The 26,791-nt window shown below is 42.5% G+C and overlaps 1 protein-coding gene across 1 annotated transcript in view; it reads right to left on the bottom strand.

The window, feature by feature from the left end:
* Window positions 1-26,791, bottom strand: part of c6h8orf34 (chromosome 6 C8orf34 homolog) — a 321,869-nt gene that overhangs the window by 95,805 nt on the left and 199,273 nt on the right. The gene's annotated exons all lie outside the window — the stretch shown is intronic.

Raw genomic sequence — 26,791 nt, forward strand, 5'->3', positions numbered from 1 at the left:
TCATAGAGTGAAATCCCTTCCTATTAACAAGGCACCCGGCTGACCTGCTGGTGCCTTGATAGCCACACATGTACAGTCTATTGCACCCTGGATGGGAGGGAATCCAGCAATCGCTGCAAAGCCTCTGGCTCGTTCAGCTTCGTCTGTACGGAAATGCATAAATGTCATTACCCACCTGAACAGAGCTTCTGTCACCTGCTTGATGCAACTATGGACAACTGATTGGGACACTCCACTCAGATTCCCCACTGACCCTGGAAAGAGCCGAAGGCATTGAAGTTGAGGGCCACTGTGACCATCAGAGCCACTGGTCTGGGCTTTCCATCCAGACAGTCAGAGGTCATCTCAGGCCCAATCATCTGACAAGTGGAGTTCACGATCTCCCTGGAGAGGCGGATCCTCCTTCAGCATTGCACCTCTGACATACTGAGGTGGCTGCATCGCTGCCTGTAAATCCCAGCAGCAGGACAGGGGCATCTTCTGCGGCCCCTTCCGCCTTGGGCGTCCTGCTGGCCCTGCTCCCCTTGCACCTGCGCCTCTCCTCCTACAGGTTACTCCTCTGGAAGCTGCATTATGACACCTGGCCTCCTTTCCCTTCTGCCCCTCTCTTCCTCCTCATTGGAGGTTCCTCCAGCAGAGAGCACAATCCCCGTTACCAGGCTTACAAAAGGCTGTCCTGATACCTGGAAGAATCCACACGGTCAAAATCTTCCAGGGGCCTTGGAGACACCAGTGAGCCCTGAAATGAAGCCTATAAGTGCTAAGAATGAAGCTCAGAACAGAGATGAAACTGTCAAGTTCAAATAAGCAACCAACAGCAAACTACCTCCTAAACTCCTCACTATTCACAATGGCAATATTTTTTACCCTTTTTGTCCTGCTCTTGGATGAGGTTTTGCAAAATGTGGGCTGCCTGTCTGTCCGTTTTGCCCATGTGACAAGCGCGAAACCACATGGGTAACGTAAAATTGCGAATAATTGCCTTAAGTGGCTTATTAATTGATGGCAGGCATGGCTTCCACACCTGGGTGCGCCCGCTGACCTGAAGGTTGCTCGCATGCAGGATGACATCGGGATACTTGCCTGGCGTCATCTTGCACGATTTCACGCCTGATCGGGTAGGGGGCACGAGGCATAAAGTTCTGCCTGTGATTCTGCAATTTCACCTCCAACACCATGATCTCCTATCTTGTGCAGTAAACTTTTATGTGATACCTTATCGAATGCCTTTTGGAAAACCAAATACACTATATTTACTGGTTTCCCTTTATCCACCATGTTGTCACACCCTCAAAGATCTCCAATAAATTTCTCAAACATGATTTCCCTTTCACAAAACCATGTTGACTCTACCTGATTGTATAATGATTTTAAATGTCTTGCTGCTATCTCCTCAATAATCAATTCCAGCAGTTTCCTAATGACAAATGTTATGCTAACTGGCCTATAGTTTCCTGCCTTCTGTCTTCTTTCTTTCTTGAATAGTTTTGTTACATTTGCGATTTTCAAATTGTTGGAACCCTTCAAGAATCGAGGGGTTTTTGGAAGATTACAATGTATCCACTGTCTCTGCAGCCATTTCTTTTAAAAACCTAGGATGCACATCATGAGTTCCAGGGGACTTGCCAGCCACTAGTTTTCCTAGCACTTTTTCTCTAGTGATTATGTTGTTTTATGTGCATCCCTCCTTCTTATATGAACATATGAATTAAGAGAAGGAGTGGGCCACTCAGCCCCTCGATCCTGCTCCACCGTTCAAGAAGATCATGGCTGATCTGGTAGTAACCTCAACTCCACATTGCCACCTACCCCCAATAACGTTTCACCCCCTTGCTTATCAAGAACCTATCTGGCTCTGTCTTAAAAATGTTCAAAGACTCTTTCCATTGCCTTTTGAGGAAGAGAGTTCCAAAGACTCACAACCCTCTGAGAGGAAAAAAATTCTCTGCATCTTTGTCTTAAATAGGTTTTAAACAGTGACCCCTAGTTCTAGATTCTCCCACAGGAGGAAACATCCTCTCCACATCCACCCTGTCAAGATCCTGCAGGATCTTCCATGTTTCAATCAAGTCACCTCTTACTCTTCTAAACTCCATTGGATACAAGCTTAACCTGTCCAACCTTTCCTCATTGGACAACTCACTCATTCCAGGTATTATTCTAGTAAACCTTCTCTGAACTGCTTCTAATGCATTTACATCCTTCCTTAAATAAGGAGACCAGTGCTGTACACATTACTCCAGATGTGATCCCACCAATGCCCTGTGTAACTGAAGCATTACCTCTCAACTTTTGTATTCAATTCCCCTCGCAATAAACAATAACATTCAATTAGCTTACCCTCTTGCATTCTACTTTTCTACTATTCTTGGGATGCTTTTTGTGTCTTCTACTGTGAAGACAGATACAAAATACTTGCTTTCTATTATTTCCTTGCTTCCCATTATTACTTCTCCAGTCTCATCCTCTAAGCGACCAATGCTCTCTTATGAATATACAAACATATGAATTAAGAGCAGGAGTTTGGCCCCTTGAACCTTCTCCGCCATTCAGTAAGATCATGGCTAATCTGATTGTGGCCTCAATGCCACTATCCTGCCTATCCCCGGTATCCTTTGATTCCCTTGTTAGTCAAGAATCTATCTATACAAACATAATATTTTGCTTTTCTATTCTTTCTACTAAAGTGACAACCTTGCATTTTCCCCACATGAAACTCCATATGCCAATCTTTTGCCAACACTTGGCTCTTTAGCTACTCCTTTTCTTTCCATATACTTGTAGAACCTTTTACTGTCTGTTTTTTTATAAATCTTGCTAGTTTTCTTTCATACTCCAATTTCTCCTTCTTTATTATTCTTTTAGCCATCCTTTGCTGGTTTCTAAAGTCTTCCCAACCTTCTGGCATATCACTAATCTTTGCAGCATTGTATGTCTTTTCTTTCAATTTGATACCAACTTCTTTAGTCAGTCATAGATGGTGCATCCTTCTCATAGAGTCTTTCTTTCTCAGTGGAATATATTGAGGCAGTAGGAGTGAAGACCTGCGGAAGCCTGGATTGACGGAGGATGTAGGAGTCATGCAGTGCGTGAAAAACAAGTACACACATGGAGGAAGCTCTTGTCGTGGTCTCAGACCAACTGGACAATGAGGAAGTGGAATTTCTCCCTGTTCATAAATCTGACTGGGCAGTCAGTCAGTGCTTTGATTGCCACATGGGTGTAACCGATGATGCCCTGCACCTGGGGGAATCCTGCAATGGCAGTAAAACCCACTATCCTTTGTCCCTGCAAGAATCAATTTGTCTGTGATTGGATGCATTGTCCAGCTCTAGAAAATAGAACACAGTGACCTGCACAATACATTGGTGTGCAGCCATTTGCAAAATGCTACCAAGGTCCACAGCTGATCCTTAGAAGGAGCCAGAAACGAAAACGTTCAAGGCCACAGTGACTTTTATGACTACTGGCAGGGCATGGAGAGTAGTACTGTGAGGTGTGATCTCTTTGATGGCCAAGAACAGATGTCTGTGATCATCTGCCTGGACAGTCACAGTCTCCAACAGCACTGGTTCTTTGCTATGAAGAAGCTCCACCTTCCTATATAGATCCTATACTAAGGGTATGGCCTCCATGTCCTTCCTGCCCTCGTCCCTCTCCTGATGCCCAGGGCTCTGTCTCTCTGCGGCGAGTTCATCTCATCATCGCCACTGGGCCCAAAATCTGAGAGTCATTCTCCCATTGCCAGGTGCTGCTTTCCTTGTGCCTAGGTGGTCCCCTAATTATATTTGGCAGCCTTGTCCCCTCTTCTTATGCCCCCATGACACCAGGAGGGTGATAACTCCTGCAGTGTCCGAGCACTTTCTGCCCACTCTCCCCACCACTTGCACTAAGCCAATGGATCCTGTTCTCCAATAGCTGAACCCCGTCTGGGCTGTTCACCCTTTCATGGGGCCCAGTTAATTCTCTGAGGCAGCGAGGCAATCTTGATTGGCTCCCCTCGGTGTGTCCACCTCCATTCAGCTGATCTGCCCCAGATAGCACATGCGTCTCAAGCGCCCCCATCAAAATCAGAATATACCACTTAACAAGATCTCTATGTGCTCTTTAACAATGTTAATTTGTCTTCCCAATGGATCAACAAGATCCGGAGCTGGCCATTCCTGCACCCGTGAAAATCATCAGCTCCCGGAACATTGGGAAACTGGAATCCAACAAGCGGCAATTTTTTCGTCCCCTGCCTGCCTCCGTTCCCACCCCCAGCAGGAACAGAAAATTCAGCCCCATAGCTTTAATTTACTTAAGCCGAAAAAAAGATTAAAAAGCACAAAAAAGCTGAACTCTCTGGCTCTACGGGCTTAACTTGCAAAAGAAGTAACAGAGAAGCTGTGTTAGCAGATGTTAAAGAAGAATTCACATTACAGATAAAAAACTCTTTTCCCTATTTTCTATACATCTGGTTAGGCAGTTTGTCTCTCTTATATGTAAAAGAAAATAAACCCAGAAGAAATAAACTGCAGAGCTCAGTGTATTACTCAAATATCTGTGGTTTCAAAACAGTTGCCTGCTGCCTATTATGAGCAAACATTTTGCTATAAACCCTTCTGACACACTAAGGTCAATATTCAAATCACTGTATGCTATTGCTTATCTAGTTTACTTAGAAACTTATTAGTCTATAGAGGAAGGAAGCATGTTGTAACAAAACACATTTTAATTACTGAGCTATTTTATTAACTACAACTTTGAAAGACTTTATTCATTCTTGTGGAACTGTCTTCACTTGCAAGTGATGATGACTAAGCTCAGTCTAAGTGCCCAAAACAAGACATTTCCTGAATGAAATCAAACTGTAAAACCACATGTGAAATTGGCAAGTCTTTAATTCATGTCCTTTAAAATAGTGCCTGTAAATAAAATCAAACGTTTTGCACTGAAGATAAACACGTTTGAACTGTCTGTTGAATGAATTGCTGAGAATGTGGCTGACTGTTCACAAGTGACCTGTATCTCCAGCACTGATTATCAGGCTCTGGAATCAGTGTTCAACAGAGCATGAACTGAGAAAACTAAACAGCATATTAAACCAAAATTCAAATCTGTTCGCTACTGTATGAAGCAGAAAGAATAACCAATCAACCAAGGATCATTGACAGAGATAAAAGAAGAAAATCTTGCAAGAAACCGAGGAATAAACAAACTTTCACAATAGATTCTGATGGGTGTACCAGACGAAGTCTTAAATGCAACATTGAGAATGTTGTGAAATTTGTAAAACAAGTGAGTTTTACATGGCCCTGAGTGACAAGAGGAGAGAGACATTTATGATATATAAATGAGCTCAAATTTTAATCTTGGCTGACATTAGAGGTGGAATTTTATCTAAACAGGCCCGCATGCAGAGGGAAGGACAGCAGTGGGTCAGAAACCCATGTGCAATTGAAGAGGGCTTTGCTATGACGCTTCAACTCAGTCTCGACACTAACATCCTGTTTCCAGATTTCCCAACCATTTGAAGAGGGCAGACGGGATGATGTGCCAAATCTGTCAGAGGAAGAATTTCTATGTAAAGGGATCCCAGTCTCGGTCAGAATGGCTACAGGAAACCTGTGGTGTGAAGGCTTGTAGAGACAAAGGCCAGGATTTTCTAGCCCCACCTATCAATGGACTTCTGGCTAGCTTGCTGCACCCCCCCGGCAGGTGCCACCATAGCGGGGCTGGAAATTCCCAGCCAGATGTGGAAGGGAGATGTGAAAAGGCTCCCCAGTTCTCTTGAGTTTATCCTGGAGGTCATGCTGAAGACAGTGAGGACCAGAAGGGACGAGTTATTTCCCCTGGATGGGAGGAAGAGGCCAGACCGCTAACAATCAGGCATGACTAGAATTAGTGGAGATTGTGAGCAGTAGTAATGTGGTGCCCAGAACTTGGCTACAATGTTGCAAAAGGTTTAATGAGCTCAATACGTCAGGAAAGGTGAGAGGCACAACACATTCAGACATCGACCATCACTCTCTGATGTTCCTAGCATTCTCCTGCACAGCACTCCTGTGACTGCCACAGCTTGCACTTTCACATGTTCCTTTCTCTCCAGGCACCTCCCCAAACCTTCACCTCAACAGACACATGCCCTTATCCCTTTGCCCTCTCACATCCATGTCTCACAGTCAGAACAAATGTTCTCATTCCATCCTCAACACATATTCCACTTCTCCCACTCATGTCTCTCTGCCTTCTCTCATTGCAGGAGAAGTGATCCCACAATTCCAGGCAGACAACTGGGGGTGGACCTGCAGCCATTGCCACTCTGACCACAATGGAGGAGGATACTTTGGAGATTAGCAGGGTTACACAGGCGTTAGACTTCAGTGATGGAAAGATGGGACCACCCACAGATCTGGTGACAGCATTAAATGATGCACAGCCACTTGACACTTACAGCCACTCATACTGAATTGATGTTATCACTAACTGAATTGTCATGATATGTATTATATCAAGTTTGAATCTTTTCCCTGTGGCAGTGCTAACTCATCTCTTTGATCTCCCAAGGGTCCTTGAAGGGTGATGGAGGAGCTGATTTGGGAGAGGTCGAGGAGTCCTTAGAGGAGTACAAGCACTCTGAGGATGCACCATCACCTGACTTACATACACCCTTCACCAGTGCAGGTACCCAAACCTCAGTGGATATTGCAGTAGAGATAGCTGGGTTGTCACATGGTGAGCAGGCCATAACATGTGAACAGGAGCAGATGCTGGAGACAGAGGCAGTTTGGAGAGACCCCGTTGCAGGGCACAGGACATTCCAAGCTCTACTTAGCTGGACATAGATGCTAAACCTAGATCATCCATGAAAAGGCAACTTGTGGAGCTGCAAAGGGAAATGTGTATCTTTCTGTCAGCATTTCCCAGAGACACACTTGATGAGAGAAAGGAGTAGTACCTTGATGCCTCAGGTATTTGTGCTGATGTCCCCCTTGATGGAAATAGCGGCTACCTACATGGAGAATAAGAGCCAGCAGGCAAGCGAATGCATGCTGGCCTAGACTGGTGGCCTGCCCATCCTGACTGCTACTTTACACAGGTTGGAGGAAAGCCTTGGCTTGCTGCGTAGCATCTCGCTGACATGTAATCAATTACTCTCCAGATCTTGGCTAGCAGTGGAGCACAGGTGGGCCCTGAGAGAGATGATAGAGAAAGGGCATCTGGCAATAAATATTCATTTCAAGGCACTTACATTTCTCAGCTCTTGCCTTCCTCCCTCTGAGAAAATCATACATATTGCTTTCTCTGCCCCATGATGAAATACCAAGTCCAACTCACATATCTGAGTAAATTGGCTATGATGTTGGCCATGGTCAGTTGCTACAAATAAGTTTTATACAGGGGGAGTAGGGATAGAGTTGTCAAAGACCCTTCACAAACCCACCTTTGGCTGTAACCTGCAACCAGCTGTTGTTCACATTGGGAGTTGCTCAGTATAACATAACATAGGCACCTGTGCTAATAAATGCTAAAACAAAAGTAAGGCCAAAATTCATCTCCACAGGAGTTGAAGTTTGTGGATAGGTAAAGTGCACACATATGGGATTTTTAAAATACTAAGATAAATTTCTGCTCAATTACTTTCCTATTTCTCAGATTTCTCTTTATCTGTATTCAGCTCTTGACTATGTTTGATGGAGGCAAAGTAGCATACAGTATGCATAATTTTATTTTCAGCCTTATCTCAGAAAAATCTGAAAGATGGAGTTCCCTAGAAAATTTTACTGGGATGGTAATTTTACTCTTGTAAATATTATAACATTTTATGTCTTTAATACGTTCAACTAGTATGCACAGTTTAATGGAGTTTCCATGGGTGAAAAGAATTTTTCAAAAAGTTTTAAGAAATTTACATTAAAAAAAAATTCTTAGGATATGACAATGTTGTCAAATCTGCATTAATTATCAATCTAAGATTGCCCTGGGAAGATGCTGGTCAGCTTGCACCTTGATATTGACCCAGTAATGATGAAGGAATTACAATATATGCAAACATCAGGATGGTTTGTGAGTTGAATGCACACGGGGAGATGGTGTTCCCATAACATTGCTGTTTTTATCTTTCTCAGGTCATGCTACTGTGTCTTGTCTTGTACCCATTCAATGCGTGTTCCATCACACTTTGGATTTGAGCCATGTAGATAGAATAGGGATCAGGAGGTCAGTCCCTACAGGGACTCAGCAATGATGATCACAGTTAGGGAGATGCTGTCAATGCAATCTTGGTGAGTGACCGCATTGCCTCTTGTAGGTTGCACATACTCCTGCCAGAGTACCAATGGTGAAGGGGATGGATAGTGATATGGGGTGCACTGATCAAGCAAACTGTTCTGTCCTGGGTGGTGCTGAGGTTCTTGAGTGTTGTTATGCTTCCACCTATTCAGGTGCGTGGAAGTATATTCCATCACAATTCAGATATGAGCCATATAGATGGTAAATAAGTGAGCCACTATGAGGGCCCTGCAATGATGGTGCTGTTGATACTCATAGGGCAGAATTTTCCCTCGTCAGGCGGGCACAGCGGGCAGGCCCGGGAGCAGTCGCGAAGCCAACTGCTGCCCGCGATCAGGCCCCAACATGGATAACACGTTGGCTGGACAATTAACGGCCAGCCAGTGTGAAATCCGTGCTGCAGCGCTGCCAGGGTGAGGACGGGAGGAGCGCGAGCACTGAAGTTCGTGCATACACAGGGGTGCACGCATTAAAAGCCCTCTGAGGCACAGAGCTGTCTCAAGGAGCTGAAGAATCTTGAAAATTAAAAATAAAGAATTTAAAGTGTTAACAACATGTCCCCTCATCTGACTCTGTCACATGAACATGGACATGTTAGAAATTAGTTTGAAAATTTTTAATTTTTTAAAATCACTGATCAAAACCTCATACCGCCCGTGGATGAGGTTTCGCAAAAAATCCAAAGGCCACATGGCCGTTTTGCCTGCCCGCCAACATTAAGATTGGATGGGCAGTGAAAATTTCATTTAATTAGAACTTTAATGACCTTAATAGGCCTGTTAATTGTCAGTGGGCGCGCTGCTAACTCCTGCACGCACCCGCCAACCAAAATATCGCGACTGTGCGCAATGATGTCGGAATGTTCGCCTGACATCGTTGCACGTCATTTTACGCTCGTTCAGGTCGGGTGCGTGTCCACCCAATGAGCGCAATATTGTGCCCATAGTGGACTTTCCCCTTATCAAATGGTCATTAACTGCCACTTACATGACATGAATACGATCTGCCACTTGTCAGCCCAAGCCTGAATGTTATCCAATTCCGTTTGTAGGCTGCTTCATTCTTGAAGGAGTAATGAATGGAGGCGAAAACTCTAGAAACCTCAAGAAACTATCCTACCCCTAACCTTATGATAGAGGTTCATTGGTGAAGCAAAAAATGTTTGGGCTAAGGATGCTTCTGAGAAACCCCTGCAATAGTGTGCTAAGCTGTGATGATTTGCCCCCAACAATCATGACCATTTTCCTTTGTGCGAGTTATGATTTCAACCACTGAAGGGGTTTCCCAGCTTTGATAATGTTCCTACTAAACCTCAGACAAATTCTCCTTAATGTTAAGAACAGCCTGATTGTTTTTATTGGTAGCTGTTGCTGACTATTCATTTTTGATTTGTACTCTTTTGAAAGTTTTAATTGTTTTCAAATCCAATGTTGTTGCGGGTTCATGGATATGAAATTTGAGTCAATTACATGGAAGTGTTTGTAAAATTAATGTAAGTAAAAGTGAAGTCAAATGTGACGTCTGAAGAGTGATCGGCAAAGCACACAAATATGTAGCATTTTCATGTAAATACTAATGATTTCTAATGACGTTGCTCATGGTCAACAATACGGCTTCATATCAACAGAGGGATTAAATCAAGCGAATGTATCACATAATACATAATGCATTACTCTGCTAGTACAGTTAAAGTCCCTTTAAGCTGCTGTTGCTGTTAAATAGATATCGGTGAGCTCTACCAGAGTTTCATTACAACTTAGTGAGGAAATTTTGATCACTGCCTCTAAGTATCAAGCTGCAACTCAGAATTTAAAAAATTAAAAGCTTGGATTTCTTCCTCTTTTATCCGTAATTGCTAAGGTCAGTCAGAGGCCACAGATATGATGGCTGATAATTTTATTTTCAGTTTTGCGGGGGCGAGCCTGAGACGCCGGCACATAAAATGATGCGTGATGACATCAGGTGTGCGTCCCAACGTTAAAGCGCAGTCCTATGATATTTCGGTCGGCAGGCACATGCCAGAGCCGGCTGCATGCCCGCCGATATCTACGCAGCCTATTAAGGCCATTAAGAAAGTAATTGATGTAATTGTTAATGCTGCCCTTAAGGTTGGCAAGCAGGCGAAAAGGCCAAGCGGCCTTCACATTTTTTAGGAAACCTCATCCACAAGCGGGATAAGGTTTCCTAAAGCTTTTATGAAATAAATTTTTAAAAATTCCTACATATAAAAATGTGTCCCATCTCATGTGACACAGTTACATGACGGAAGATGTTTAAATAAATTTTTAAACCTTTTATTTAATTTTTTGAACATCGATTCAATCGCGGGCGGCAATCAACTCCGCAACCACCCCCGCTCACTCCTGCCAAGCCCGCCCATCACCTGAAAAATTCAGGCCCATGTCTCAAAATCATTAGTCCATGCTTACTAGTTCACTAAATAACCACCATGCTCAATATTCGATATACAAACATAACATTCTCACTGAGCAGCTGATCTATATTCTAGTGATTAAGAAAACCTGGGAAAATGTCTGGGAAAAGACTCAATGGTGCCCAAATAGACTGTCAAGCAGAAATTCCTAGCCAACCTACCAGACTGTCAGTGAAGGTGCTGGTACTCAGAGACCATTGATGGTCTTAGCTAGGATTCTAGCTTTACTATTTCAAATTAAATTAAATTATTTTCTAATTTCACAGATTTACTAAATTTGAAAATTTTAAATCACATTGCCTCTCTTTTCTCCAATGAAAGCAGTTTCAATTCTATAATTTTAAGATCATCTCAACTGCCCTTCTCTAATTCCTCGCCAATGTTTTTTTAAGGATGGCCAAAACAACAGACTATGTTGCAAATATTGATTCATTGATTAGTATCCAAGGTTAAAAATTAAAATCTGCTTACCATAATGAAATGTGGCTGAGTACTCTATTAGACTCAATCCGTGAATAAACACATGCCATTTATACACCTTTCTCAATGAATACCCATGCATGTTCTTACTTTTTTATGTCTGCTTTCTTAAGTTCTTATTCATGTATCATAATTTACAAGGTATTCCTTAAACATTCATTTAGTTTCCCCAAAATCCCTTGGATGTCATGACCAAGCCATATCCCTAAATATCCTTATATTTAAATCCCTTCAAAGCCTTTCTCTTCTCTGTCTTTGTAACCTTTTCCAGCCTTACAACACATCTTGAACTCTCCACCTTTAAGGCTTTCTGTAAAACTCATCTTTTTGACCAAGCTTTTGATCACTATTCCCAATATTTCCTTTTCTGAGTCAGTATCAATTGTTTCCTTATGGGTCTGTGAAACAATGTTTGATGTTTTTTGTCTATCATAAAGGCAGTCTATAAATTGAAGTTGTTGTTGTAATACTGGAAAACGCTCAAAGGAATTTTAAGGCATATACTACCAATATTTCTCCAAAGAGATATAACCAAATTGGTTTTACAAGCAATAAGTCATGCCTCATGAACCTACAAGAATTCTTTGGGGAGGTAACTAAATTGATGAAGAAGACCATCTAAGCAGGTATAATTTATTTACATTTTCAAAAGCAATTTAAAAAAATTCTGCAACAATGCTCTTGTAGAAAGATGAAAGGACAGGAACTAATGATAAACTGGAACACTGGATTGAAAATTAACTTGCAATAAACAGAAGGCTATGGTGTAGTTCCTGGTGTGTATTCCGGCTCTCTTGCTTGTTACAATGTTGGTGAATGAAACTCTTATTAAGATAGAAGAAAACTAATGTGGATGCTGGAAATCTGAAACAAAAACAGAAAATGCTGGAAAAACTCAGCAGGTCTAACAGTATCTGTGGAGCGAATAAACAGAGTTAACGTTACGAGTCCGTATGACTTCTTCAGAGCTCTGAAGAAGAATCATATGGGCTCGAAACATTAACTCTGTTTTTTCTTACCACAGATGCTGTTAGACCTGCTGAGTTTTTCCAGCATTTTCTGTTTTTGTTTGATATTTTTGTTAGATTTGCTGGATATGCAACTAAAACGCTTAGCATTTATATTGTTCCTTTTTGATATAGAAAAGCATCACAACATGCCTCAGAGGTAGAATCAGAAACAAATGGAGAGGGAACTCCAAAGCTTGGCATCTAAGTGACTGAGAGCACAGCTGCCAATGGTGCAACAAGTGATGGGAGATTTCCATGCTAGGATGAGGGCAGAAACCTGACTAAAGAAATTCAATTCGGGAGTTGTGGGAAAGAGAATTGAGATTTGGGAGGCAACAACACATTGAAGGACTTTGGGAAGGTTTTGGACTGGGGTTGGGACTACTTACTTAATGCCATCTGTTTTGAGGCCCAGGCTATTTTAAATTCCTGGATTGGAATTAAATCTGATTGGAAGGCTGCCCGCCCAATCGTGTCAGAAATAGGTAATTCACTTTCCAGGCACAATTTCTGACAGATTTCCAGAGGTCGATTTAAAGCAGATTGCATTAACTTCTGGCAGATTGGCTGCCTCTAAATCCACTGATCTCTCCCTGGAGATCCGAGTATTAAAGGTAAGTGAGGAAGTTCTGTATCCTACAAGTGAGAAGAAGATTCCCAAGAAATACGTAAATCAGGTGGCAGTCAGTTTCAGAGCATCATCTCCAGGACTTGGGTTTAATGTAGCAAATGTTAAGTGACCTCACAAAGGTAGTGAATGCCAGCACAACTCTTCATTTCTTCACCTCTCTCAAAAACACCCGGGGACTCTCCCCACCTCCTCAACAACTCTGAACAATTCATTCTACCGCATCACATTTATCTTCACCCATCACAAGGACACACTCTCACTTACATTTTCTTTTTCCTCCTTTCAGCGTAGCCATGAGCAACATTCTATCCTCACATGCTAGCATTTGCAAAACAATTAAGTCCCTTTATGACTGCTTCCTACACTCTGGTCACTTGCTTTCTATTTAACACCTCCCTATCTTGTTTGCATCATGGATCATCCCAATCTCAATAAATACACTAAACGCAGAATCTCTGCCTTTGACCCTGTGTACCATCCCTCTAACATTCTTGGAGGGTGCAGTAGCAGGGTGATGATTGACTGTCACAGGGTTAAGAAGTCGTGACAGTTTCCTGCAAAACGGCACTGATTTGCATGATTCTTTTACAGTGTTTACAGACCAATTGGACATTAATAGAATTAAACCCTTCCTACTAATTTAAGCTAGCAGTGCCTTGATGGCTACATGAGTGCAGTCTATAACTATCTGTACACAAGGAAAGCCAACCATTGCTGCAAATGCTAAATCTCTAATTTTTGTCTATTAGCATCCATAGGAAAGGTGATGTATTGACTGGCTAATTGTCAAATAGGACACTGATGACTTACTTGCTGGACCTGTGCACTGCAGACTGGGAGACATCTTGTACAGCAGTATAGAATGACCCTAAGGCAAAAAAAAATGTGGTGATTTCCACAGCCACTGGCAAACCATGGCCACTTGTCCCAGCAGACAGCAGGTGTTATTGCAGAAAGTTGCAGAGATGTTGCGGAAGTGCAGTCTCGTCATGTTTCATGTAGTAATTATAGCTTTGGGAAACGTAGGACTGTGGTTTTGTGTGTTGTAAGATCACATGATTGGTGTAAATCAATATGCTGGAAGCGCAACGAACCTCTACAGGAGAGTTCTTTAGTTATGGAGTTTGACGCACACATATAGTTGCTGTTGCGGTCTTGTAAATAAAGTTAAATGTGTCCACCAAGAAAAGTAGCCTGAAAAATCAACTCTATAACAAGTTGGCGACAAGGATAAATCAGATTTGATGCTGTACCTCACCCAGCAATTGTGAGTATCTAAGTTTGTTAAAAATTAAAGAAGATATGCTCATCCAAAGTGCCACAGTTCGACAGAATTGATCCCTTTGAGCCAGCCACAGATGATTGGTCTCAATATATAGAACATCTCGCGTTCTACTTTCAAGCCAACAAAATCACGGGGCGGGAAAAGAGGAGAACGATTCTCTTGAGTGTTTGTGGAAGAAAGACCTACAGTTTAATTCAAAGCTTGATGGCCCCTGGTTCACCAGATTTGAAGGCTTTCAATGAATTAGTATACCTTGTTAAGGGACATTTTCAACCCAAGCCCTCAGTCACAATGCAGAGGTTCAGGTTCAATTCACAGAATAGAGCCCCGGGGGAGACAATTGCCACCTAGGTGCCAAAATTAAAACAACTGATGGATTATTGTGATTTTAGTGAAACCCTGAATGACATACTCAAGGATCATTTAGTCAGTGGCGTGCGGGAAGACACTATTCAGGAAGTTTGCTGGCTGAAGTGAATCTTGATTTTAAGAAAGCGTTAGAAATAGTGCTGGCGATGGAAAGCACTGTAAGGGATTCACAAGCAATTCAAGGGACACAAAATGACACCGTCCTCCTAGTTGGGCAGGAGCAGTCAGCCGAAAGTGGTGTGAAAAAGCCAGGACTCTACCGCGAAGTGGGAAACAGTCCACGCTAACCGAAAAATGAGAGCAGCCTAGCAACTAATTTTCATCGAAGTGGAAATAATCATTCTTCCAGCAATTGGCAATTTTAAAAAGTAGAATGTTATTTTTGTCACAGAAGTGGACATGTATTGAGACAGTGCAAAGCGAGATTTAAACAGGCTTCCAAACAACAAACGAAGTCCAATGAAGTCTATAGTGTAGAAGAGCTTGAAACAACCAATTCTGACATTTACTCATTATTCAACATGAAAGTTGGGAAGACAGCCAATATTTGTTACAGTGTAAGTGAATAGTAGACCATTAAAAATGGAAGTAGACATTGGTGCTTCTGCCACTGTAATAGAAGAACACACATTTAGATATTTAAATAAAGGTAATCAACAACTAAAATTGGAACTAACATCTGCCAAGTGAAAATGTACACAGGCAAAGAGATCCAAGTAAAAGGTATCACCAGAGCAACTGTTCATTATAGACACCAATAGGCTTAACTACCAGTGATGGTGGCAGAAATTGAAGGGCCAAGCCTTCTGGTGCATGATTGGTTGAAAGATATTAAATTAAATTGGTCCGAAATCTTCCAGTTGCGAGCAGGTGGACTGCCAGGGCTGCTAAAAAAAATGACACCGTCTTCAAGAATGAACTGGGAATAATCCAAGGCCTACAGGCTAAGATTTACATAGACCCAGAAGCAACCCCTCACTTTTTGAAAGCCAGACTAGTGCCATACACCCAGAGAGAGAAGGTTGATGCTGAGATGAACTGGCTACAGAGGCTGGGTGTCATAAAAGCGGTTCAGTTCTCAGAGTGGGCAGCACCCATAGTCCCTGCCCTTAAACCAGGTCAGACTGTCCGAATCTGTGGGGGCCATAAACAAATAGTCAACTGAGCAACCAAACTGGACAGGTACCCTATTCCCAAGATTGAAGACCTATATGCCAAACTTGCAGGAGGGACTATGTATACAAAGCTTGACATAAGTCACGCATATCAGTAACTGGGGCCAGATGATGCCTCCCGAGAATTTGTAACTATAAATACCCACAAAAGGTTATACCAATATACATGCCTGGCCTTTGGTGTTTCATCAGCCTGTGCCATTTTTCAGAGGACAATGGAGAGCTTGATACAGCGACTACCTCAAGCTGTGGTCTACCTGGGCGATGTACTGAAAACTGGATTCACAGAAAAGGAACACTTGGCTAACTTTGAGGAGGTTCTGAAATGATTTTTAGAAGCAGGAGTGCACCTGAAAAAGTAAAAATGCATTTTCAGGCAAATGAAGTCATTTATTTGGGTCACTGGGTAGATGCCTAAGGGTTATACCCTGTTGAAGAGAAGGTTAAAGCAACAAGGGAGGCACCTGCACCTAAGAACACCTCTGAACTTAAATCATTTTAGGGATGGTAAATTATTATGGGCGATTCCTGCCAAATTTATCAACAGTTCTAGCCCCTCTACATTCACTGCTAAGAAAAAGCCAGTGTTGGTTTTGGGAGGCACCCCAAAAAGAAGCCTTCATGAAAGTAAAACAGCTCTTACACTCATCAAATTTGTTAGTGCATTATGTCCAGACAAAGGAATTGGTGTTAACCTGTGATGCTCCCCCCTACTATCTCACAAAATGGACCACAGCACAGAGAGGCCAATAGGCTATGTATCCAGGACACTTACCACAACTGAAAGGGGATATTCTCAAATCAAAAAGGAAGATCTGTTGATTATTTTTTGGCGTAAAAAAAACTCTATGGGCACCGGCGACATTTCACGATAGTATCAGAACACAAACCACTTTTGGGTCTGTTTAGCGAGGAAAAGGCTATCCCTCCCATAGCCTCTGCACGAATACAAAGATGGGCCCTAATTTTGGCAACATATGAATACATCTTTGTACATAGACCAGGGATTCATATAGCAAATGCTGATGCCCCAAGTTGCCTTCCTTTGCAAGAGAACACTGATCATGTCCCAATTCCACAGGAACTCATATTAGTAATGAATTTTCTAGATTCCTCACCAGTCTGTGCCAAGTAGTTAAGAAACTGGATAAATCGTGATCCAGTCCTGTCTCGAGCGAGAGACCAAGTGTTACATGGTTGGTCTCAGGAACCAGTCTCTGATGAAATTAAGCCATTTTTCAACCAAAGATATGAGATGAGCAGTCAAGATGGTGTTTTATTATGGTTTGCGTGAGTAGTAGTTCCCTCACAAGTAGGGCTATAAAGTGCCCATCCAGGGATCTTATGAATGAAAATGATAGCACAAAGTTATCTTTGGTGAGTGGGGATGGACGGCGATGTTGAAAATGTGGTAAAACATTGTGTGCAATGTCAACAGCTACTAAAGTTGCCAGCGGCAGCCCCATTACACCCAATGGAGTGGCCTGGTAGACCCTGGGTGCAATTGCATGTTGATTATGATAGCCATTTCCTTGGAACCATGTTTCTACTGATTATAGATGATCATTCCAAGTGGTTAGACATTTATGAGGTAAAGTTGCCAACGTCAGGCGCTACTGTAGAAAAACTATGCCAGGGCTTTGCCATCCACAGATTGCCAGAGATAATCGGCTCAGATAATGGGACTGCATTTATGAGCGCTGAGTTCCAACGATTTATCAGCCTCAACGGTATCAACTACTTGAAGACTGCACCGTGCCATCCATCGTCAAACGGACTGGTGGAAAGGGCAGTACAAAGTTTTAAGGCAGGAATGAAAAAGTTAGCAGGTGATTCATTGGAAATCAAAATTGCTCATTTTCTATTTCACTGCAGAACAACCCCCCACACTACGACAGGAGTGACGCCTGCAGAATTACTGATGAAGTGCCGTCTTCAGATAAGACTAAGCCTAATACTTCCCAATTTGGAGGGGAAGGCGGAGAAAAGTCAAGGGAACCAAAAAGCGACTCATGATTTGCATTGTTGTGAGCAACAATTTACTGTTGGAGAAGCAGTATATGTAAAGAATTTTGGTGGAGGACCGAAGTGGTTACCTGGTAAAGTAAGTTCTGTGACAGGACCATTGTCATACCACGTGGAAGTGGAGGGCCGGATCACCCATAAGCATGTGGATCATTTAAGAGAAAGAGATACCCCAGCAAAGTGATGCTCCACCTGTGACCATTGCTGAACTTGTGGTTCCTGTTGAAATTGCTCAACCAAAGGCAGACATGCCCGATGTCTCTGTCAGAGTGGAAGACATTGAACTGCCAGTGCCTAATGAGGTACTTGATGTTAATATGGTTCCAGAGAATGTGCTTCCTACAAAAGAATCTGAAGTTGTGGAGCTTTAACGTTCCGCATGGATCAGGAAACCACCCGAAAGATTGAACTTGTAATTTCATGACCTGTGTAAATATTATAATGTCATAAAATAAAAATCCTTGTAAATAAAAATATGTACCGAGCAATTAAAGGGGCAGGAATGTAGTAATTATAGTTTTGAGAAATGTAGGACTGTAGCTTTAAGAATAATCCTGTGTTGCAAGATCACATGATCTTTGTAAACCAATGTGTTAACAGCATGGGGAACCTCTAAATAAGAATTCTTCTTTAGTTATGGAGTTTGATGCACATGTGTAGTTGCTGCTGCTGTCTTATAAATGAAGTTAAATGTGTCCACCAGGAAAAGTTGCCTGGAAAATCAACTCTATAACATATAGCTACACAGGAAGCTCATTAAGTAGACCCTATAGCTGGGTTAGGCCTTCCAGGAGTTATTCCCCTCAGCTACTGGCTTCAAACCAGCCCATCAACTGCTCCTGATTGTTTAGCCTGGCTCTATTGCTGTTCCTCTTCCTCCATCTAAAATCAAGAAACAAAAGTGCCATCTATAATGAGCTGTTTGTTCCAAGTGCATAAAACAACACATTTTTAGAAATAAGCAATTATCAAGTTTAAATATTCCTTGCAAATCTTAAAACAAAATAGCACATAGATCCCCATAATCAGAGTAGACTTATGTGAATACCTCTTTAAACATTGCTTTGAATGGCTTTCTGAAACCAATACTGCTGGGTTTTATTTAGTAGGTTCAGCAGCCCACCACTATCTTTTTAAGGACAATTAGGGATGGGGAACAAGTGCTGACTTTGACAGCAATGCACACATCCCATGGAAGAATTAAATAAAGGATTGGGAGTGGGAGGTGCGGTGCTCAGCCATTTGATGATATCAAAGGACTCCAATTTGCATATATTTGTGAGGAGCCTGCCTGCTTCTACTCACTGACCCTGATAGTTTTTCTTCATGCTTTTATACATAAGTTAGTATTAATTGTTGTGGCTGTGTACAGCTTTATTAATGGTCTGAATTTTACCTGTGGTGGGTGCGTGCAATTGGCGGGCCCGGGGGCAGTTGGGAAACTGACCACTGACCACAATCGGCCCCCAACCACAATGTCATGTTGGCTGGCCAATTAATGGCCAGCCAGCATGAAACACGTGCTGAAATACTCAGCGCTGTCGGGGTGGGGGCGGGAAGAGGGCAGACAATGATGTCACCGCAGGCACGGGTGAGCGCTTCGAGAAAGGTCCCTGAAGGCAGACAGCTTCAATCATCTGAAAATGTAGCTGATAAAAATGTTGCCCACAGATATTTATTTTTATTTTATTTCATAACACCCTTGGATGAGGTTTGATGAAAAATGCAAAGGCCGCCTGGCCGATTCGCCCATCTGTCAACCATAAGTTTGGACAGGCCACGAAAAATCAGAGACAATTGCGTCATTAATGAGCTTAATTGGCCTCTTAATTGTCGGTGGGCGCGCTTGCGACTTTTGTGCATGCCCGCCAAGTGAAATATCATGCGAATGTGCGCTGACATTGGGATGCTTGCCCAACATCTTCTCTCGTAATCATACACCCAATCGGTGTAGGGCACGCGCCTACCTGCAGGGTGTAAAATTCAGCCCAATGTCTGTAACATTCACCAGAGCTGCTATCAGACCCACCACCTTTACTTCAGCAGAGTGTAGCAGAAACCCAATTTATGCATGTAAACAGTTTTTGTGGTGCACTTCTGGTGAAGCACTGATAGTATACAACTCCAAGTAATAGCCCTGCCACTTTTTTTAAAAAATAAAATTATAAATGTACTGAAGATTATCACTTTTGGCAATGCTACTGGATATGGAATATTAAAAGCTAGTAAGCAATAATAAGTACCCATGGAAGTTAAAATTTTACTGGGGTTAAAGGCATTTATAGTTGCCCTTCACTTTGACCTATAAACCCACAGAAGGATAGATTGTATTCAGTGCTTTTGTTTTCCTAATACTTTCTCCAGTTATTTTCTTGCTTGGGTTATCCATAGCACCAAAGGAGGGCTAAGGCTGAGGTTCAAGAAGGAGTACACTTGATGATGAGTTGATGTAACTGGCTGGTGGGGTGCTGAGGTTAGGTCAAAGTTCCATAGTGAGGTAAAGTGGCAGGCTGATGGTTGGAGAAGTTTCAGTTCATCTGGAGCAGTTGAGTAGAATGGCATCAGGATAAGCAGCACTAAGAAAGACGTTGAGAATCAGAGAGAAGAGACTGAGACCACAAAAATGCAATCATTACAAAACCCTGGTAAATTTAGCAAAGAGTGATAACTTAATTAGCAAACAGGGTTGATCTCGAACATCTGTGGGGAAAGTCATATTATTTTTAGGGATATAGGATTTTGAACAGCCCGTTGGAGAGACATCACAGATCACAAGATCAAGATAATTATGGATGAAGACAGCCCATTCATACATCTAGAAAGACCCTGCAATCTGCTATTTCAGTATCTATTTGTTGCTTAAATAATTCAAAAGTTTTTGCTTCACCTGGAATTCCACAAATATGTTTGTCATCTTTGCATGAAGAAGTAGTTCTTGATATCAATCCTAAACTTACTTTACACTAGTTTTAATCTAAGTTCCCTTCATTCACTGAAATAGTATTCTATATTGCTGAAAAGAGAGATATGTTGCTGAAACTTTTAATCTTTCACTCATCAGGACAAATGCAAGAATACCAAATTTCAAAAGATCACAACAAATTAAACTACAAAAGAAATTAGTGCTGATTTATTGGCAAGTCAATTATGATTGGCCGAGGTGTTGGACGTGATCAACTTCAAGGCTTGCTTTGGAGGTAGGACAGCAAGGATTGGATCTGCTCTTGCTGTGTAGCAATCTGCTCTGTTTGTCTCTTCAGCATAAGGTTTATGTCCCTATCAGCACCAACACTCACCTCCCTGATGGAGGCCTCCCTGATGGAGGCCTCCCTCCTGGTCTTAGTAGTTCTGTCTTTCCCAATGAGTTGGATAATGTGATCACACACATCAAAGAAAAACTGTTGAGACTTGTCGCTATTAAGTCTTCTCAGCTTCATCTGGACATTCTTCTCCCTCACTGTTTCAACTAAGTAGGTTTTCAGCTACATTCCCTTTGTTGGCTTGTAGAAATGATCTTGGAGGATGATTCAGGCAAACAAATTCACAACCCCAAGGGATACTGAGGCCAAGTCCTCTTCTTCAGACTTCTTATATCTGTAGAATTTCTGCTGCTGCAGCAGACTGCTGCTGTCACCAAATACGCTTGTCAGGACATTGAAGATCTGTTGCGGGCTCCTTTGGACATGAACACCTCTTCCAAACAGATGCTCCATCAAGAATGCCACCTGTTCACTCTCATGGAGGTCCTTGGATGCCATAACCAACTGCGCGTCTTTGATCCAGTCTTCGGTTGAAGGTCGCTTGATGTTTTTGATCTCCCTCCAAATCTATCTAGCTTCCTTCTAGTTAGTAAATAGAATATTCATGCAGGGATACTTGTTCCCTTCTCCACTGAATTAAGGGAAGAAGACACATTGGGAGCCTTTCCCTGGTCTTAGCTTTAACACTCAACAACATAATCAAGCCTGTGTCCTCGCTGAAGCTGCTTTGGCCTCTATCATTAACTTGGCCATTTTCAGTCCCTCAACTATCTACTCCATCTCTGCCAAGCACTTCTCCATCTCATCTGCCGTGATTAAGACACTGACCGTAATACAAGATGTTGAGCGATGCTGGCTTTACCTATGATACCCACTATGTAGAGGTGACTGCCCTGTTGGGCCACACTCAAAGAAAGATTTCTTAGGTTAGGTGCCTGCAATGTGGAATCCTGCCAACTATGCCAAAATGTAACACAGGTTTAAAGCACATGGAATGCATGCAAGTTCCAGCACAGTGATCTTTTATCCATGGGTATCAAACCTATAATTGCACTTAAAAAATGTCGAGAGCTCAATTTCTGGTCTCAAATCAACATTGTTGCAGACTTGGATGTTGAACAATGGGAGCAGAAACGGGTTTGAGGTTAAAACGGGATTTGAAATGCAGCAAAGAAACAAGATGGAGACCTGGCACTCTCGTGGCACCCCTATTGCTAATTCCCCTTAAACACAGTGATGTCCTGGAACTGAGATGATTGACCTCCAACAACCACAGCCATCTTCCTTTGTGCTAGATATAACTGCAACCAGCGGAGAGTTTTCCCCCTGATTCCCATTGACTCCAGTTTTGCTAGGGCTCCTTGATGCTACACTCGGTCAAATGCTGCTTTGATGTCAAGGACAGTCACTCTCACCTCACCTTTGGAATTCGGCTCTTTTGTCCATGTTTGGACCAAGGCCGTAATGAGGTCAGGAGCTAATTGGCCCTGGCGGAACCCAAACTGAGCATCAATGACCAGGTTATTGCTAAGTAAGTGCCACCTGAGAGCACTGTTGACGACTCCTTCCATTACTTTACTGATGGTCAAGAGTAGACTGATGGGGCGGTAATTGGCCGGGTTGGATTTGTCCTGCTTTTTCTGTACAGGACATAACTGTCTACCCCTTTCTTCTCTAGCAAGTATCCACTGTTTTCTATTCTTCAGCTAATTTATTTTCCATTTCCTAGATTTAGCTTTTACCTAACTAGTAGCCTTTTATTTGGAACTTTACGCAATGCATTTTGGAAGACTATGTGTACCATGTTGCAGGGATTCCCACAGTCCTCTTGGGTGGTCACTTCTTCAAAGAAGTTTCAGAGAAGATTTTAGTCTTTGAAATCCTGAAATCCATGCTAATTATTATTTATTAGGTAAGGTGATACTGTTTTTTTTCAATTGGAAGCAAGCACAACAAGAGATGGGACAGTTTTGAACTTAGTTTTAGGGAATGAAGCTGGAAGGGGTATCAATGCGAGAACATTTTAGTGGCAGTGATTATAATTCAGTTAGTTTTAGAGTAGTAATGGAAAAGAATAAAGATAGACCAGGAGTGAAAGTTTAATATTGGGAAAGGCCAATTTTGCCAAGCAGGGATGTGATTTGACAAAAGCGGATTGGAAATAGCTACCTGAAGATAAATCAGTGTTAGAGCCGTGGGGGGCACTCAATGGGGAAAATGGAAAGGATTCAGAACAAATTATGTTCCCATTAAGAAAAGGGTAGGTCTCCTGGATGTCAAAGAGCATGAAGAGTAGATAAGGCAAAAAAGAGAAGCTTATGTCAGAGACCGAGAGATCAATCTAAGAGAAAGATTTGAGGAGTACAGAAAACACAGTGGTGAGGAGTGGAAAGGAAATTAGAATGCAAAGAAGGGTATGACAAGGTTTAGGATAATTAGGCATAGCCCATGAGGACCAGAGGCAACTCTCTTTTCTGGAGAGACACAAGTGGTTACAGAGCTTGAGGAATGCCGCTCCAAATTAAGCATGGGGCAAAGCATGGAGGCGTGCCTTCATGAGGCAAGTAAAAACATGGAAAACTTAAAGATGTTTCACAAATATATAAAAAGCCAAAGGATAATAAGGAAAGAATAAATTCAATTACAGACCAAAAAGGTGTCTTTTGTGCAGCAATAAACAAAGTGGGCATGGTCCTTACTGAATACTTTTGCCATTCCTCCTCGGACAAGCTTTAAAAATGGTGAGTGGGATTTAGGTTTTCGCGCCTCCATTCCCATTGCAGGCAATCTTCAACAGTGTGGGATAAAGGTGCGGGTCATGAGCCCTCACCCAAAGGTCCCGGCATCCATTGAGGAGTTGGGTATTTCAGACTCCACGAATTTTGATGGAGTTGAGCTGGCTTCTGAAGGCAATGAGTTTCATACCAGCTCAGTGGGGCCATGTACCATAGGGGTACCCTGTTCTGGAGTTGGAAACCTTTTGACAGGTAAATTCAAAAGGTGTTGCCAACTTCACATGTCACAATGAAATGTTGTATGATATGTTAAATATGTTTAATGCAGTGATTGATGATAGGGCTTTGTTTTGAAAAGGTAAATGACCATTAAATTGAACAGCGCTGTGAAAGCGGAAAAGTTTTCAGGTGCATTAGCATACATTATCCACTGGATAAAGTATTCTTATGCATTGAGCAATATTGAAATTCAGATTTTATTGTATCAACTGTCCCTTGTGTTTGACCTTTTCACTGATTGATAGATCAGACATCAGTCTCCTTGTTACAAAGCTTGATCAGAATCATAGAATCATCATAGCTGAATTCTTTGAATGACTTCAAAAGCTTTAATGTATTCGGCTCTGGAGTTTTATTTCATAGTTGTACAATGGCATCTCATTATGAATTTTTGGCTGAGCTCCAAACCCTAATGGATTCATTTCAGCAAGGTTGTTTGACACAGCTATTAAGGAACAATGAGGCCTGAAGTTTCAGCCCTGGGTCAGGAGTGCAGAGTCGAGACAGTTTCTGGCTCTGCAAACATTACTCGGGAAAAAGTGCCCCCAGAAGGTCATATTTTCAGTCAGGCGTGGTGGGTGGGGGTTATGGGGTGGTGGAATGGGGAATTGGTAGGTGAAAATAGGAGTCATAGTGGGTGACCCAGAAAGAGCACGGAGGCTGTTGGGTGCAGGGGTAAGTTGTGTGAAATGCCGGCCTTGGCGCACTGGCACTTTGTCGAAGGTATGAAAAAATTAATAAAACAAAAAAAAAGCCCTCACCCCTTACATTCCCCATGCTCTATCCATGCCAACCTCTACCCCTCAACTCACCCTCATGCACCTTATACCCTCCACGTGAACCTATGCCCCTCTATCCACCACCATGGCCCTTTATAGCCCCCATGCCAACTTAATGCCAACCCATGCCCCCCATTCACCACCCTTTTCCCTTACACTTAGCATGCCAATCCAACATGGGCAGGCCTCAGGACCTATGCTAAGATTAAATAAAGCTCTTAAGTGTCTATTGATGAATTGAATTTTTCAAAAAAACACTCTCATTGATAAAAATGAGTCAATGCCATTCACTACATTTAGCTTCCATTAATCCCTTATAAAAATAAGCATTTGTATCCATAGTCCCACATCAAAGACTTTATAAACACTTGGAGCTGTCAATCAAACTGTGAACTGACATGCACCCCACTATGATCATGAACACTTATGAAATCAGTCTTGCAGCACTAATCCTGTAATAATAACCCTCAGACAGAGTGAAATAGCAAGCACTGATGTTTCAACATTGCAAACAACCTCTTCAAATATTTGAAGGGCAGGATATTTAAATACTTGACAGTCCCCTGACAGTTGTCCTACATTTATGCACTTCCTATGCACATTCATGTCTATTTTAACAATCCCAAAGGGCACCTGACTTCTTCCAAAGCGTACCAGACCTCTCGCAAAGGGCACTTCAACTCTCCCAAAGCGTGCCCCTGAACCATATACAAAAGAATACCCTACCTACCCAATAAGGTACCCTACTTCTCCAAAGAACTCCAGCAGCTTTAGACCTTCTCCTACCAGGTCTAAAGTGCACAAGTTATATTTTAGACATCCCACCAGCCAAAATCAGATCTAACTGAGGCAGCTGTACTTTAACATGTGCAGCTGAAACACTGATGTGCAATTTAGAACCCACCCCCCTCCCGCAGTGAAAATGGCAAGGAGCCAGGTTTGGGAGTGGGACTTCCGGATTCATGTCTCTACTGCCATTTTCACAAAGACAAAGAGCCTCCCCTTCTCCGCAAAAATTCAGGCCAGAGTTTATTTATATTGACAATTTTATGAGCTCCTAAGGGGATATGTTGTTTTGAAGTGGTTTTTGAATCACTTCATCTTGATAGTCTTATGAACAATTCAAAGATTTTGTAATGTTATTATAGGGCTCCTGTGTTATTTACATAGTGGATACTGGATGAGGTGAGGGGGATATAGGAGAGTATAAGGGGCATGGGGTAATGAGGGTAAGGGTGTTATGGAGGAGATATGGGGGTGGGTAGAGGTGAGGACAGTAGATGGGTGAGGGTTAGGGGGTCTCACACTTATCTACCAAATTAGGCTAATGGTCCAGCATCCCAGGGACCTTTTACCCTTCCAAACCTGGCTTCAATGCCTCTGTTTCCACCTTGGGCCTACTTCAGGAGGTGGTGGCTTCAACTCCAGCCTGTCCCTGCCATGAAGATAGCATGGGCGGGCACTGCTAGGAAATGGCTCAGCTCGCGATTCCTGCATTGGAGAGCCAGATTTTCCCCTTTGTGTCTGTTCTTACAAAAAACAAAAGGGTGAAGCAGATATTGCGATTAAGGGGGAGGAGTGTGAAATATTGGATGGGATAAGCATAGTGAGGGAGTAAATATTAAGGGGTTTAGCATCTTGGAAAGTGGATAAATCCACAGACCTGGATGAAATTAAGAGAAGCAAGACAAGAAAAAGTGGAGGTTCTGGTCATCATTTTCCAATCCTCTCTGGCTACAGGTGCGGTACCATTTTTTAAAAAGGGAAGAAGGAATAGCCCAAGTAATTACAGGCCAGTCACCCTAACCTTTGTGGTGGGCAAATTATTGGACGAGTTCTGAGAGACAGTATAAATCGATGTAAACTGCATGTCTAGGTAACTGGCCGGTCACATATGCCACCTGCTGCAGGATTTGGTGCCACAAGTATATGTAAGGCATCCACTGCCAGTGGTTGTGAAAGTGCTCAATTTCAATGCCAGTGACTCCTTCCAGGGCTTCACAGGTGACCTGTGCAGGATCTTGCAAGCCTCCACGTACAAGTGCACTCAGGAGG

This window comes from Carcharodon carcharias, chromosome 6, assembly GCF_017639515.1.
Source record: "Carcharodon carcharias isolate sCarCar2 chromosome 6, sCarCar2.pri, whole genome shotgun sequence".
Lineage (NCBI taxonomy): Eukaryota > Metazoa > Chordata > Chondrichthyes > Lamniformes > Lamnidae > Carcharodon > Carcharodon carcharias.